At 42.0% G+C, this 15,878-nt stretch overlaps 1 long non-coding RNA gene across 1 annotated transcript in view; it reads right to left on the minus strand.

Moving 5' to 3' along the window:
• Window positions 1–4,329: 4,329 nt before the first annotated feature.
• LOC116783209 overlaps window positions 4,330–15,878 on the minus strand; it is a 29,098-nt gene continuing 17,549 nt past the window's right edge. Inside the window, exons 2-3 of the long non-coding RNA XR_004355563.1 lie at window positions 12,332–12,508; window positions 4,330–5,832 (exon numbers count right to left, since the gene is read on the minus strand). This is a non-coding gene — a long non-coding RNA (uncharacterized LOC116783209). The remainder of the gene's footprint in view (window positions 5,833–12,331; window positions 12,509–15,878) is intronic.

The following is a 15,878-nucleotide window of genomic DNA, read 5'->3' on the forward strand; positions in this document are numbered from 1 at the left end:
ATGTTAACTGTGATTCTCTGACAAAGTCCTTATTAGGCTAAACCAGCAGATTTTACTCTCCTTCTTTCTCCAGGTTGCTGTGGGAGTGTAACTGATGCACTTCATTAGGGTTTGAAATGGTGTGAGTAATCCTATTGTTTCTGTCGTTCTGTGTAAAGTGTGTATAATCACCCTGCTTCCTCATGATGGTTATGAGTAACCCCTTTTTATGACAGGCTTTTTCCATATTCCCTATTTTTTGCTCTTTAACTTGTGATTCTACTTCTGTAGCTTTGGATTGATTTGGGGGAGGGGGGAGCCAGGAGGTGGGAAGAAGGAGGGATGCAAAGGGAGAACAAAAGCACTTTTCGTTTCCTCACCTGTAACCCTTATGGTTCAATTTGACTGTGGGCTAGAGATCAGATGATAGGAGGAAATCACAGACAAAATTCCTAAAGCTCAGACCACGTTGCAGCAGAGAGGGATGGCTCAGTGCTGTTGCAATGAGAGTGCTTGGGTTTTCCTTCTGCTGGGGACCTGGGTTGCACATGCCTCAGAGGAGCTCTGGCAAGACAGATTGCATCTTCTTTTGTGGGCAAGTCTGACAAGGCTGCACTTTGCACGGAGGGTGCATGGAGCTTGTGCATGGTTTTTGCAGACCAAGAGGGTGTATGGAGCTCGTGCATGAGCTTTGCAGACCAAATCTCTGGCAGGGCGCCCATGGGAGTGCAAGGAGAGGGAAGGGAGACCCCCACACCTGCTGGTCACTCCTGAAGGGAAGTGAGAAACTGTCCTCTGGCTGCTGCTCCCAAGTCTGGGGGTGGCATGGGAGGCAACCTGAACCACCGGCCTGCAACTTGCTTTTCCCTTTCACGCTTCAGAGCCAGGGAGAGGGCAGGCTGGCTGGGATGTTCCTCAGGGCTCCCTCTGAACGCTCCAGCAGCACCACCCAGCTCGCAGGGTGCGACTGCTGAGGGGGGTCCGGGCAGATGTGGCAATGGAGGTGCCTTGTCCTGTTCCCTGTGGGTGGAAGTGGTAGCTTGGTGAAAGTAACACCATCCTAGGGGCCTCATCCGTGCTGACTCTGCCAGAGCTGCTCCCGCTGGTGGAGTCAAACTACTGAGGTGGGAAAACTGGGGCCAAGAAATCAGGTTTAGCCAACTTATAGAGTTACTTTTAAAATGAGTTTGCTACTCAGATGAATCATAGTGAAGTAAGTTAACCTTTTAAAAGGGTATACAAATCCAGTCACCAGCTGAGCATTATTGCTTTGTCCTGGCTAATTCCAGTGTAAGTCATGATTGTCTGAGTCCTTTCCTTGTCCTCAGCTACTGGAAAAAGCTGCTCTGTTCAGCCCAGCATCTTCTGTCATTCACCACACAGATGTTTTTCTTTTGAAGTTCTTTTGAGAACTCCATGAGGAAGGATCTGAAAACCAAAGACTTGGACTGGTTTTAGGCACAAGGATAATATTGCTCTTTACTCATGTCCAGCAGTCACCTAAAAGCACTGAATTCATAACTTGGGTTAGTTATTTCAGACGATACATTTGTATTTCTCTTGATGTGTATGCCCTGCTCTTGCTGCTACTCAGTATTCAGAAATGCCAGCACATCCAGCACTTTGCAGTGCTTTTCCCAATGTGCTCCTGTGCTCAGCTCCCTCAGACAGAGAAACAGTCATATTGGGTTCTACAGCCACATGTATTTTGCAATATTCCTCTGCCACTCGTTTTCAGCATTGCTGTCTCTCTCTGCTGCAACATTTTGCCGCAGGAGATGGACAGTGTTGTTCAGAACATTTCCCAAATGTTCAATAAGAATTTTTGTTTCCGCAGTCTAAGGTTTGTTGCACTTCCTGGGCATGAGAGAGTTCACAGTTTCTTGGAAGAGCGGGAGAAGCAGTCTAAGGAAGAAAGGTTAAACCTTAGTCACTGGATTGATGGATTGCTTTGCTTTACTTCCTTCATAATATATGGACATAAAACAAAATCTTACATCTCACACTTTGACATTTCTGGCAAACATAAAATACAGACCAACAGAAAAACAACAGCAACACATACCAGGAATCAGTCCCACAAAACCAACTTTACTTTGCTGCCGCAAAACCCTAATCCCCATATTGTTAAAATATTTGCCTGTCTTCTTTCCTCCATACAAGCCAAGCCCATTTGATAGATGGTACATTCCTTTTTAGAGTCTACTGTCTTTGTGGTAACATTTTTATTTGCAGCACGAATGGGTAGGAAGCCCACTAGTGACTTTCCATCGCTACTTATTTTATGCAAGATTTGCTCAGTTGCTACAGCAATGGGTATCTGGGCATATTTTCTTCTGCAGTATCCAGCATGGAAGGGTCTTGATCCTCGTTACCCATACTCAGCATTAGCAACATATCAGTGCTTAGCTGTCCTTAAATGATTTTTGCTGCCACTGGCTGAATAACAGAATAAATGGCAGGGAAGGCGTACCCTGGGCAAGTATTGATTGCTGTTTCAAGATATTGCCAAAAATGAGATCCACAGAAACTACACTAAAACATTACAGTGCAGGTTGGTGAGAGACCATGTTCTGAATTGTTTTCAACTTTGTTGAGAACATTATTGATCTTCTATATCCAAAGGGGCTTGGTTTCCTAAGTGTTTTCATTACAGCTTCTGGCTCTTCTGGCTCATCTACAAGCACACTAAACCAAGAATACTTTGTTTGGGGAGCTAAGTGGTCTCTGGTCTGTCTTGCCCTTGAATTGAATCCACCTTCTAAGAGACTTCCTCAGCCCTGATGTCGTCAGCAGAGCACAGAGTTGTGTTGGAACATGAGAGAAATATTAGATCATGGAAATTAACTAAGTGGAAGGACTTAATCTAATTCCTTCATTCTTAGGTTGTTGTTTTTTTAGAGTCATAACAAATTAGGAGGACTATCTAGAGCAGTGGGAAAAAGGAAAACCACCTTACTCAGAAGAAAACCCTAGAAAAAAATAGCAGTTCCAGGCTCATGATGCCTTTACCTTATGTTCTGGTGTGTCCCTATGCTTTTAATATACACCATGTATTTTCCAGAATATGCTCTCCACTGTCTTACATGCAGCTGTGGGTTACTGATGTTAATGGGATGTGGTAAAAACAGTTATAAAATTTCTGGTAAAAAGGACATTAATGGATATGGTTATAGGCTGATGAGATGATCCAGAAGTGGTGCTGATAGTCTGTGATATTACATATCATAGGAGTGGGGCCAGTTCAAAACAGTTGTAAAAAAATAGAGCTTTTATTTTAATTGTTAGTGAAAAATGATACAAGGCATTCATTGCAAACTGAAGCTGCTTGTAAACATGCTGGCCATGTAACAGTTCTGATAACCTGGCAGTGGCTGCAGCATTAGAGCATCCCTGAACCTGAGGACTGAATGGGGCAGTTTCCCAGCTGCCCTCAGACAGATGGAGGAATGGATGGATGCCAGACTTCTCTCTGTTTTCTCTACAGGTTTTATGTGACCCAGCAGAACATTACTGAAACAGCAGGTCCTGTACCACTCATGTAGTAAAAGCTAATGGGTTTGTTGCTGAAATTTTTAGGTTTTCTGTGTGTAGTTGTAAGCATCCCATTTATCTAACAGCTGTGCTATTGTTGTTTATGACCGCTGACTTGAATGAGTTACCAGGAGCTGTTCAGAAGGGGCTCTTTGCTGCCTGTGGCTGTTTTTATCTGTGTTCTTGTGTCCCTCAAAAAGAGCTGGGTTTTAAAAAGGTGTGACTCAGCACAGTTGTGTCATGTCATTTATTCTTATTTCTTGTGGAGAGCCTTGGGCATTACCTCAACACAATTATGAAAGGGGGCCCTATTGTGGTTAGCCCTGTACACAAATAAGCTCAAGGGTAGTCCTGTTATAAATTGAACAATGAGAAATACCTAGAGACACTAAAATGAGTACAGAACAACAAGATAATGGTGTGGCCATCAGAGCTGTGTTAGTCTGCAACTACCTCAGCTGAAAACACAGGACTTCTAGCTTGTAAAAAGCTCCTTAAAAAAAAAAAAGGCAAACACAAACTTTACACCATATTTATGAGTCAAACAGAAGCAAAAGTTGTGAAGCAATTGAAAGAAAATGGTTGCACAGTGATTGAAATGGGGTACTAGCAAACCTGGACTTGCATCTCATGATCCTTGCTACTGAAGAACCAGTGTGTTTCTGTGGCTGGTGGTTGTGCTCCCAGCCCTGTCCTTCTCTGACATCACACTTCTGGAATCTGCTTCATGGCAGGACTGAGAGTGTGCTGGGCCTCAGACCAGCTGTCTCAAACATGTCCACTGGTCTGGAAAGGATTCCCCAAATCCAGCAAAAGAGATCCCATTAAAATAAAGGTTTCAGAAATTTCCAATCTCTCTGGTGCAGAACTTGAGCTCAGTTAGATCAAGAACTCCAGGATCCTCAGTTTGGCTCCATGGATGACTGCCTCCAAGGAGCATTCTTGAAAACACTGGAAACACACCTGTGAGCACAGGAGTCTCTGGATGTGTACCAAGGTCTAGTCAGAGTCCATGTGAACTTGTCTCCAGTCTCCCAGTGTCCACTGAATATACACTATCTGGGGGTCTGGTTCATCTCTCATTGTTGATGTTTTCATCTAAGAAAAGTCTGATGAGTCGTGGTGGGTTAACCCTTTTGGGATTCTGGGTGCCCACCAAAGCCCACTCTATCACTCCCCTCCTCAGCTGGACAGGAGAAAGAAAATAAAACATAAGGCTCATGGGTTGAGATAAGGACAGGGAGAGATCACTCACCCATCACCGTCACGGACAGAACAGACTTGATGTGGGGAAATTGGCTTAATTTATTACCAATCAAAGCAGAGTAGCATGATGAGAAATAAAAAACAAATCTCAAAACACCTTCCCCTCTCCCTTCTTCTTGTCTCAACTTCGTTTCCTATTTCTCTACCTCCTCCCCCTTACTGGCACAAGGGGACAGGGAACTGGGGCTGCGGTCGGTTCATCATTTGTCTCTGCTGCTCCTCCCTCCTCAGGGGGAGGACTCCTCACACCCTTCTTCTGTTCGACTGTGGGGTCCCTCCCACAGCAGACAGTCCTCAATGAACTTCTCCAATGTGAGTCTTTCCCATAGGCTGCAATTCCTCACCAGCTGCTCCAGTGTGGGTCCCTTCCATGGGGTGCAGTCCTTCAGGAACAGGTTGCTCCAGCGTGCGTCCCCCATGGGGTCACAGGTTCTGTAAGCAAACCTGCTCCAGCCTGGATTCACAGATGGTTTGGATTAGAAGAGACCTTAGAGATCACCCATACCAACTCCCTTAACATCTTCCACTGAACCATCTCTAATCACAACATGTGTCTGACCCCTGCCACGTATCTGGTATGGCTTGAGTCTGCAAAATGCACTTGATTTTAGGGAAGCTTTAATCCTGCTTTGTGTATTTTCATGAGAGCTCCACTAAGACTTAAGTGCCATCATGGTGGCTGAAGGGGAATTTCATTGTTGGGTTGAGAAGATGGGTTGATGTGACCATCAGCAGCTGGGTGTTGTAGGGATCAGGAGAACCCTTTTCAAGATCCTGCCATTCACTTAATGATTTATGACCTGCTATATAGATGGTGGAATTTATTCTTTTTCTCTTTAGTTGGAAGAAAATAATTAAAGGTCTGAACATTAATGTCAGCTGACAGGTTTCCATTAACTACCATGGTCTCTGAGTCCACTCATATTTGAAGTGTTTGGTTATCTCTCTGCAAGAAAGTGGTAGATATGTTGGAGTGATTATATTATCCCTCATATCACTCTTTTTCTTTGTTGACCTCCGGCAAGGTAAAAGTTTTTGACGCTCAAGTAAACCCTGAGGGGAAAAAAAAAATTATTTAAAAAAATATCCATTTCTGCCTTGCTGCAGATGTAAGGGTACTAATTTTCTCTAATTTTATTTTTTGTAGCAATTAGTATTTAGACTGGAAGTTGAGGAGATGTAGGAATTTGGAAAGCAAAGCATAATGATTTTTCAATCTCTGAATCGAAATATATAGGAGCATAGTTTGCAAATAAATACCACATAGTACAGATGCTATATAGGTAGAAGATGATATTTCAATTGGACTGAGAAAATTTATATCCTTTCTTAGAGCCAAAGAAAACAAAAGGAATGGAAAAAACAGAGCACTGGGTCCAACCATGTGATGAACCAACCTTGCAAGTCCTTTAGAAAATCATGGAGCTCTTTTTTGTATTCCTCTTACTCCTACATAAAATGCCAAAGACAATTCTTGCTCTCCTAGGCTGGGGATCTGCCCAGCCTGGAGGCAAGGCTAGAGGCAGATGAGGAAGCTTTGCTGCCACGTGCCTGCAGCCCTGCAGCTTGGCCAGGGGCACACACAGCCTTTTGAGAACATCTGGTTCAATGGGCCTGTGGTGCCCTTCCCCACCTCCAGCATCCGCATTGGTTTGTGCCAATTCTGTCACTCTGCTTTGGCCATTATTATTTATTATGGCATGATTATCCAAGGCACCACACTTTCTCCAATCCTTCCTGTTCCCTACTCTATGCTCCATTAGACTGAGTACAACCTGGTGCTCACAAACCTACTTTCTGGAGCTGTATTTTAGTTTGTTCCTCCCATGTTCCAGCTGCAAAAGCTGTAGAAGCGGACTATTTCTCTTCATCAGGATGAGTTCACACATTTGTTTGGGAATTGATTCAGTGATATGTAGGAGTTAATTCCCCAAAGTCCCATAATCAGGTGTGTGCACCAGCACACCAGTTCCTCATGAGCAATTTGGAGTGACACAGAACTGCTCTGTGGTACATTCAGCTGGGGATGTTGCAAAGTGAAGGTATAATTTATCAGCTCCTTCTGAAGTGCCACTTTTTTTCCCCCCTCTAAAGATATGAATAAAAGTTTTGCTACTAGTCAACAAGATATGAACTAATGCCTGTCCGGCTGAGACAACTTCTGAACCACAGCAGGTTGGTGGTTTCCTGGCCACATGAGGGCTGCAGCAGAGTCAACCCCCACTGATCCATGCAGGATCTCCAAGGATGTTGTTACCTCTTATTTTCCAAGTAGCAAGGTGAACCAGGCATGTAACAAATATTGTATGGTCACCTGTGCAGCCTCAGAATCAGTATTTAACATGGGTGGGAAAAGGACGTAAAGAGATAATGTGTGTGTGTGTGTGTGTTTTGGGAGGGGAGGTAATTTTTAAGCCAAGAAATACTGTGTTTGGAAATAACTGTTTGATTCACATGGTTTTCTAGAGCTGGAGGAAGAATGTATATTGTTTGGGTCAAGGAAAATCTGTAATTTTGGGGAGCTATTCTGAAAATAAATAAATGACATGATTAGTACATTATCTAACCGCCTATCCATGAGACTAAAGCTTTTTTTATTTTCCTTCTTGGCCATGCATAAGTTTTCATGCTGAATGGCTGCTTTTGGGAGCCTAATGATGCCAAGGATATAGGCTGGCTATCATTTTCTCTCTAGTTCATACATCTGGAGCAGTCCAGTCAAGGAATGTATGGTGAAAACGATAACATTTTAAAATTAGACTAATCACTGAGAACAAATAATTCATGTTATGACAAAAATAGTTTCAGGTAATTTAACAAGTGGCATCTGTGTTGTAGCCATCTGCAACTGGATCTTGCCTGTCTCTTAGTTGGGGAATTTTCTTTCAATTGATACTGTCATTGAAATAGCTGAGACTCAACTCCAGATACTGTTTTCTGCTTATTTTAATGCTGGCTGATTCTCCTGGATTCCCTGATCTCCTTATTAATTATACATCGAAAAGATAACAAAACATTATGAAGCACTGCCATGTCTGTGGAATCCAGCATACTGGATTTTTTTTTGCCTGGAGTGCCAAGCAAGATTAATTGTTCTGATAATAACAGGATTAATCCATTCATCATATGCAGTAAAAAGGCACTGTTAACACTCAGACCAAGTTATTCTTGGTCTTGAGAGTTGCGAATAACAGAACTGGAATTTAGAGGGCATTTGTTCCTTTAAAAAGCCCCATTCCCCTGTTACCTTCTCCTGCTCCTTGGGCCAGATTCTTGCTGCAGGGCTGGCTGTTGCCATGGGGGCAGGAGGCAGCCCTGTGGAGGGCTGTGTAGGTACGAATGTTTGGCAGAACCCTTGAATGTTAGGTAGACAGTATAATTTGCCATTTAACACCAAAAAAAAAAAAAAAAAAAAAAAGAGAAAGGAAGTGATTTTGTTTTTCTCTGCTTGCCTTAGTTCCTGCTTTCCTATGGTGAGATTGCCAAGAACGGTTGCACGGCTTTCAAAAGCTAATTTGAGGTCAGACAGTGAGTCAAAATCGATTCTTGAGTTTTGTCAAGTGTGAGCTGCAGCCGAAGGCTCTGATTTGGGAAGGGGGTGAGGAGCAGCCACACTGGCACAGTGCCCTCATGGGCTGTTCCAGCTGCCAGCATCTTCTGTACCGGCCTCCACGCTTCTGCACTCCCTCTGAACTGATAAAACTCAGGAACAGGATCCTTTCAGCTTAAACTCCTCGTGTTCAAACATTTCTTCTCTTTTGATACAGGGAAAGGAAAAGAAAGATCTCTGGAATGTGCCCCCATTAAAAGGAGGCTGCACAACTGGAGCCCGTCTCAACTCATGCATTTGCAACTGAAACACCTCAACTTTCCAGAAGTCTCTAAATGAACTGCTTTCAGTCGGAACAGTACACAGACATTATAAAACCTGCAATTACTTTTACTGTAGGGCCATAAAATATGGATCTGTTAAAGTCTGGGTGCAGAACACATGGACATCCTACAGTTCCGACCAGCATAGATGAAAGTCTATTACGGATGATGAAAACAAGGTACTAGGAAATCCATTAGAGCTATTTGTTCCCACTTGTAATGATAGCCCCTGTAACCACATTAAATCAAAGCATCTCTGGGACTTCATTACAAATTTCTTCTATCGATACCATACGCTGATATAAATAACAGTGTAACAAAATCAGAAGAAATTACATTGCATTGTATGATTTAGGGATCTGTGATCAATTATTTAGCATTTATATCAGAGATGCACTTAATGTTTTCATTGGGCTGATGCTCTGTAGTGTTAGGGACTGTGTACATATTGAGCTGACAGAAATCACTGGTCCAGAGTGCTTTCACCATTTAAACTGGGTTAAGGACATAAGAGTGTAAAATGAGAGAGGAAAAATGATTAAACTCCTCTCTAGATACCACTGCTCTGGGATTGAAACTATACTCATATCCAGTAAGAGAATGAAAAGACATGTGTGCTTTTGAACTCTAGGAAAGAGTAAAAACAGAGACCAACAGAAACCTGTGGTCACTATGTGTAACAGCTCCCTCCCCGTGCTCTGCAAAGCCTCTCCTTTTCCTATATGCCACCAAAAAAAAAAAAAAAAGGAACAAGACTGGCTGGTGTCTCTTCTGGAAATAACAAGGTTGATCAAGAATGATTTGCAAAGAGAAGCCAGAAAAGCATGTTTTTGTGGTAAAACCAGAACAATTCTTTCCACAAGGGCATGTAGGGATAGGACAAGGGACAATGGCTTCTGAAACAGGATAGATTTAGATTAGGTATTAGGAAGAAATCCTTTACTGTGAGGGTTGTGAAGCACTGGAACAGGTTGCCCAGAGAAGCTGTGGATGCCCCATCCCTGGAAGTTTTTAAGGACAGGGCTTGGAACAACCTGGTCTAGTGGAAGGTTTCCCTGCCCATGGCAGGGGTCTTGGAACAAGATGACTTTTAAGCTTCATTCTAACCCAAACCATTCTATGATTCTATGATTCTCTGATTAAGATGGTGGTTGTACTTTAAACAGGAGTCTGAAGAAAATATTAGCCTTGTTCTCCCTGATCCACCAGGAGGTTTGTGTTTGAGTTTGCAGGCTCCATAAGCTCAAAGCATAAAAAGGAGATATGACTCAAACATGCCAATAAAGTTCAGAGAAAGTAAGGTGAACTCAAAAGAATGATTTCCCCCCTGCACACACAGAGCTCTGTTTGCAGTATGTAATTCTCATGAGCTGGTTGGCAGTCCTGCAATAACCAGGCACAACAGCACGAGTTAGGAATGTATCATCAATCTTAGTTTGCAATTTCTTTGCTTTTGTTGGTTTATATAACCTCATCATACTTAAATACTGGTATGCATCTTTGTGCAAAAAAAACCCCACCTTGAAATAAACTATAGTAAATCCATCAGTTTCTAGCATAAATATATAATTTGCCTTTTAGAAATCTAAGATTCATACAACCCCAAATTATAAGAACCGTGACTTGTTGACATAATTCAGCAGATATGCCTGTGTTATAAGTCACTAGTTTCAAAATAATTTTAAACAATAAATCTGAAGCTCAAACTTGTACAGTGCTACATTTGCAGGGACTGCCTGTGTGGGTGCAGTTCAGATAATGAGGGCAGAGGCTCTAACTACCTTAAGGATGTGAAAATCCAGTTTTTACTCAAGGTGGCTTTGCAATCTCAGCATGTTTACTCAACGTTATCACCTCCATGCATTTGTCCCTGTGTCAGGGAAACATGTTCCTGTCCTGAAGGATGATCCCGCTGTAATGAAGACAGATTTCCAGGAGTTTTCTTTCAGTGTGCATGTGGGGGAGAACGGATTGATGCTCTGGTCTCCTGTAGGCCTTGAATGGCAGAGAATTCTTTGTCTGCCCCTAAGGCTAAAGCCCTGGAGGTCTGGGCAGCTGGAGTTGATGCCAGTCCAGGATGTTTGCCTCTGCAGGAGCAAAATCTCAGTACAAGCATGAGTGCTTGTTCCCAACCCAGGTCCTGTCAGCCATGTGGGCTGGTTGGCCCCAAGACAACCTGTGGCAACTGATCCTCTACCTCTCTTTGGGTCTGAAAGTCTGGATTTGTTGTACCATCTTCATTCTTTAAAAGGAGGAGTGGAGATGGGTATCCTAACCAAACAGAGCCTTTGGGGAAGTTGCTACTACTATTTTGATCTTTAACCTATCATGGAAAGGGGCTAAATACAGTGTGTCTACATTACTGGTATCTATATATACATTATTATATACAGAAAGCAGGGGACCCTACAAGTGGGTGTTACAGCATTATGTCAGTATTGCCCCCTTTTCTCTTCCACTTCACTGTGGAATGTTACCAGAAAGGTGCATTTATCAATTTTGTACCAAAAAGCTACATATTAAATAAACACACAGCCTGTTTGCTCCCTCCAGCCCATCATCATGGTCTCTCCAAACAGCTTGACTGAATGCCATATAGCAAAGCCAAAAGGCAGAAAAGATTCCTACCCTCACAGTAGTGGCATGATACAACCAATTTCCTTGTCTCCAGTATCCCTGACAAAAAACTTTTGAGGTTTAGTTGAAACTCCTGAAAACATCCTTGAACATCCTTCTGAACACATTGAAGTTATACCTTTTATGTGTATGTGTATGTGTATCTGTGTATATGTATGTATATATAAATATCAAAAAATGTTAAAAAGTCCCATTCGACTTCCATTCCTGGCAAGTGGATTACTTCCATCAGGTTTAATAGGAGAGCAAAATCAAGTCCCAGCTCAGGAAAGGGCTTCAGTCTGGGCTTCGAGGAGGTGACATGTCCCAGAGACTGCAATTAGGCATGTCAGCAAAAGCTTTGCTGACTAAGGACTTCCAGAGCTCAGCTGGTGTGGAGGGCAGCATCCAAGCTGGATGCTATAGGATGTTGACCTCTCTTGAGAACCCTGTGCAGCAGCCAACCATCTGCAAAACATGCAGAGTAATCATAATAATTCCCTTGGCAGCCTCTTTCAGAGAGGAAAGGGGAAAAAAAAATGGTAGAAAATAAAAAAGAAATTCATTTCAGTTAACGTTGAAATACTCCTGTGATTATTGCCTTCACGTTTTTTAGTTTGGGGCTATATATTAGAACATTTCTACTCTCAACACCAAATGTTGTAACAAGGTCCTCAGGGCTAAGACAAAAAAGAAAACCTGTTATACTAGTTTTGTATTCTCCCCAACTGACAAAGGTAGATCTTGATTCATAAGAGGAAATGTGTTTTAGGGGTAGTTAGCATTATTTATTAGATGCCACAAATAGTTTTCATATCTAATTGTAGAGATGGCCAACTTCCGGGCCCCATGAGCAATGTACCAAAATCTTCATATCCTTGACAGTCTGTTATTCCAGAATTCATAAGAAGAGGAAGGGAAAGAAGGTTATGGGTTATGGCTTGGAGGGTTTTTTTGTTTAGCTGATTGTGGGCTTTTTTGTTTGGTTTGGGGTTTTTTGTTTGTTTTGGGGTTTTTTTTTTTCCAAAGCACTGATATATACAATACACAGATATTGCTGTACCTGATGCTCTGAACTCATTCCTTCCTCTGGAAGCGCTGGCAATGGCAAGCATTGCTTTGCTGAATAGTTGACTCTGGTTAATAACTGCAGCATTATCAGACCAAAATTGTTTCCCCTGGAAGGCCTGTTTACACAGGAGAAGTCAGAAGGTGCTGGTGTCCCCATATGGAGGTGAGCCTGTGAGAGTCCATGAAGCTGACTTCAAAATAAAGGTACACTTTAGCAGGTTCAGTTCTGAAGTACGTTGCATGTACAAATGGAGGAACAGAAAGTAAAATGAGAATATTTTTCATGTGCCACTTGTAATAACCCTTTAAATACTTTGTGAGCCCTCTAGTGGTGCTCTCCATGCCCTGGAAACCTCCAGGAGCCAGCTGGAGCCAGGTAGCCCTTTAGCCCATTGTGCTAGTACCAACACTGCTCTTCAGGGTTCAGCGTGCGCATCTCCTTCTTTCAGCTTGCCTTTTAAATCACTGAGGTGAGAGCTTTATTTCTGCTTCCCATGACAAAACATTCTTCTAAACATAAGGGGGAACACACTGAAGCATACTTCCCTCTTTAGTTCCCCTGTGCAAGTTTAGTTTGCCTGCAAGAGATGCCTGGTCCTTAGCGGGTGTCCCGGAGTTCCCTGTGTCCCACCCTGCAGCTGCCACCACAATCCCACGGCGTTATTCCAGCCCGTAGGTGCACACACTGTGCTTGTGCAGAGACAACATTGTAATGAGCCCCTGTGGTGCTGTCTCCGTGGGGTGGAAGCTGTGCCTGCCATGTGTGTAGTGCTGCTGCTGGCTGGCACATGAGCCCAGCCCCTTTGAGGGCTCTGCTCTCACAAATTTGTGTGGCTCCTACATCCCAGGCAGCTGTGGTGGGGAATTAGGACAACATCTTTCCTACCCTGGGTGCTACACGTCCGGTTTTCAGCATGCCATGCTCTTTAGGGCTAAGCAGCACAAGTAAGGGTACAGTGCTGCAAGCAAGGCTTCAGCAGAGGGGAATAATTTGGCTGGAAAAATCCTAAACTCATTTCTAAAAGAGCTCAGCTACGGGATTTCTGTGCAATGAAAAGCATCACTCTGCTTTTATTCTAAACACAGTTTGGAGTGCTCCTTTATTTTTTAGAATTGACTCATAAAGACTACAGGAGGGCACCAATTAGCGAAATAAACCCCTAATCCTCAGTGCAGTGCCTGCTATAGGACTGCTGTTTAACAGCCTTCTTGCTAATCAATTCTCTTCAGTCGGCTAAATGCCATAGATGCTATGTAAATAAATGCAAGTTTAAGAGTGTTCTTCTGCGAGCGGTAAAAGCTCTGTTCCTTCTACTCCACCATAAAACCAGCAGGCATGTTAGCAGATATCTACTCCACCTTGTACAAATGACTTTCCTTGTTCGTTTGATTGCTGCAGCTTGGGAAAAACAGAAGCAGGGAGCAGCAATAAACTGCCTGTTTCTTCTTGGGCAACATTTTAAACATCAGTTTAAACCATACCTCTATGGCAACCAAGGCATAGAACAAAGATGTATATTTTAGAGGCAAAATAATGTCCACAGTTTGGGCTGCTATTTTACTTCTGTTATAAATTTTAGGTCAGATTGTCATACTTCAGCTTTCTGGATAAAATGGCTGCTCCTCATCACCTTATTCATGCATAACATTCATCCCGAGGAGATAATTTTTCCTTACAAGTTCAGATATTAGTGAAACATATAATAAGTGTAGTTTGAAATGAGGCAGTGTGCAAAATCCTATCAAAAGCAAATGAAACCAACCTATCAAGGGTGATGGTAAAAGCCATATTGTCTTTAATGGGACGAGAATTTCACCCCTAGTGTTGGTGTGTCAGTGAGCAATACCTTTTACCTAACAATTTATTTTTTCTCCTAAGCAGGGTCAAAAATCTGGGCAATTGTGTGTATGTCACTTCTCTTCTGTGCTGTCCTGAGGCAAGAGCAGTGATGCTCAGAAAGGGATAATCAAACAGTTAATATTTCCAATACTTCACCCCAGTATCCTTCAACACAGAGATCAGTGTGAGAAAATGAAGACACAAGGAAACAAAATTACTTGCCCTGAATTATCCATCAGAACTTAAAATAAAGCACAGATCTTTGGCATTGAGCAGACATTTAAAACAAAGTAAATAAGATGATGCTGTGTCCTGCAAGTTTCACTGAGTTGCTTACCTAACATTCTTGTCAGTCTTTATACTTATGTTGAATAACAAATCTTGAATAAACAAAACATTTTATTTGAGTGTCTAGCATTCAAGAATTTTCAAAAGCTCCAAGGTTCCAATATCTTGCCTGTGTAGGGAAATGTGTCCTTTCCTCTTTCTTTTCTTTCAGTGTAGATTTTTTTAATAATTTCTTATAATGTTGTGATACGTACCATTGGCAACTTCAAACACTCACTCTTTTTGCAGATAAATGATCTTAATTATACAAATTCCTTCTGCACAGGGGGAATTTATTGATATAGCAAGATCTTATACATTAATAGTAATTAATTTCCACATATATTATTTATCAATATTTTAGCATATAGGACAGGTGATGAGCTTTTCACTGATTAAAATGATGAGTCAATTGAGGTAAACTGTACTGACAGACCACATGCACAATATGCATGATTGCTGAAACCTGAGAATTTCATAAAGCAGAAACAAACCTGCCACATTTCTTGCTCTCCATATGTTACCAGTTGTGGAGCTCATTTCCTATTTCCTCTGATGCACACAGACACACGAAATCTTCAGCATCTTTATTAAGTGTATTTATTATGTCTAGAGAACCGAACCCGTTGACATACTGCACATGTAAAGCAATCCTGAAATCGTTAGTCTAATTAATAGGCAGTTAAATTATTTCAGAATATGTTTATAACAGGCAAGAGTGCTTAAGGAGGAATCTTCATGAATTCAGTAACAGAAAAAAGCAGTAGTTGACCCCCTAAACTCAGCCCAGTGCAAACTAGAGGACAAAGGGCTGGTTATGCAAAAAACGAGAATGAAAAAGAATTCAGTGACTCCTGGTGAAATTTGATGATTGCAAAATACAACAGTTTCTTTGGAGAATATTTGAGAAGGTTTGTTTCTTTAACTTTATTTCAGTTTTATTTTTAGTATGAGAGGCTTGGAAATTTTATTTTTGGTTTTCTTACATTATCAAAACCCTATCCATTTAGGAAAAACTTTGGGGGATTTCTCTCTACCTCGCATTAGACTGAAAATATACATGTTTAGTATAAAGTAGATTTAAAATACATAGCACAATTTCCTACCAAAGATCTGTGTCTGCTGTTACTAGGCCTAGTGGTTTGTTCCAATGAACAGCTCCTGAACACTTCCAGTGGTGGTGACTCCACCACCTCCCTGTAAAACTTATTCCAATGCCTATAACCACTCTTTCAGTGACTTTTTTTTTAATATCTAATCTGAATCTCCCCTGGTGTAATTTAGGGCCACTCTCTCTTATCTTTTCACTTGAGACACAGCAGAAGAGACCAACCCCCACCTCACTACAACCTCCTTTCAGGTAGTTGTAGAT

This window comes from Chiroxiphia lanceolata, chromosome 2, assembly GCF_009829145.1.
Source record: "Chiroxiphia lanceolata isolate bChiLan1 chromosome 2, bChiLan1.pri, whole genome shotgun sequence".
Classification (NCBI taxonomy): domain Eukaryota; kingdom Metazoa; phylum Chordata; class Aves; order Passeriformes; family Pipridae; genus Chiroxiphia; species Chiroxiphia lanceolata.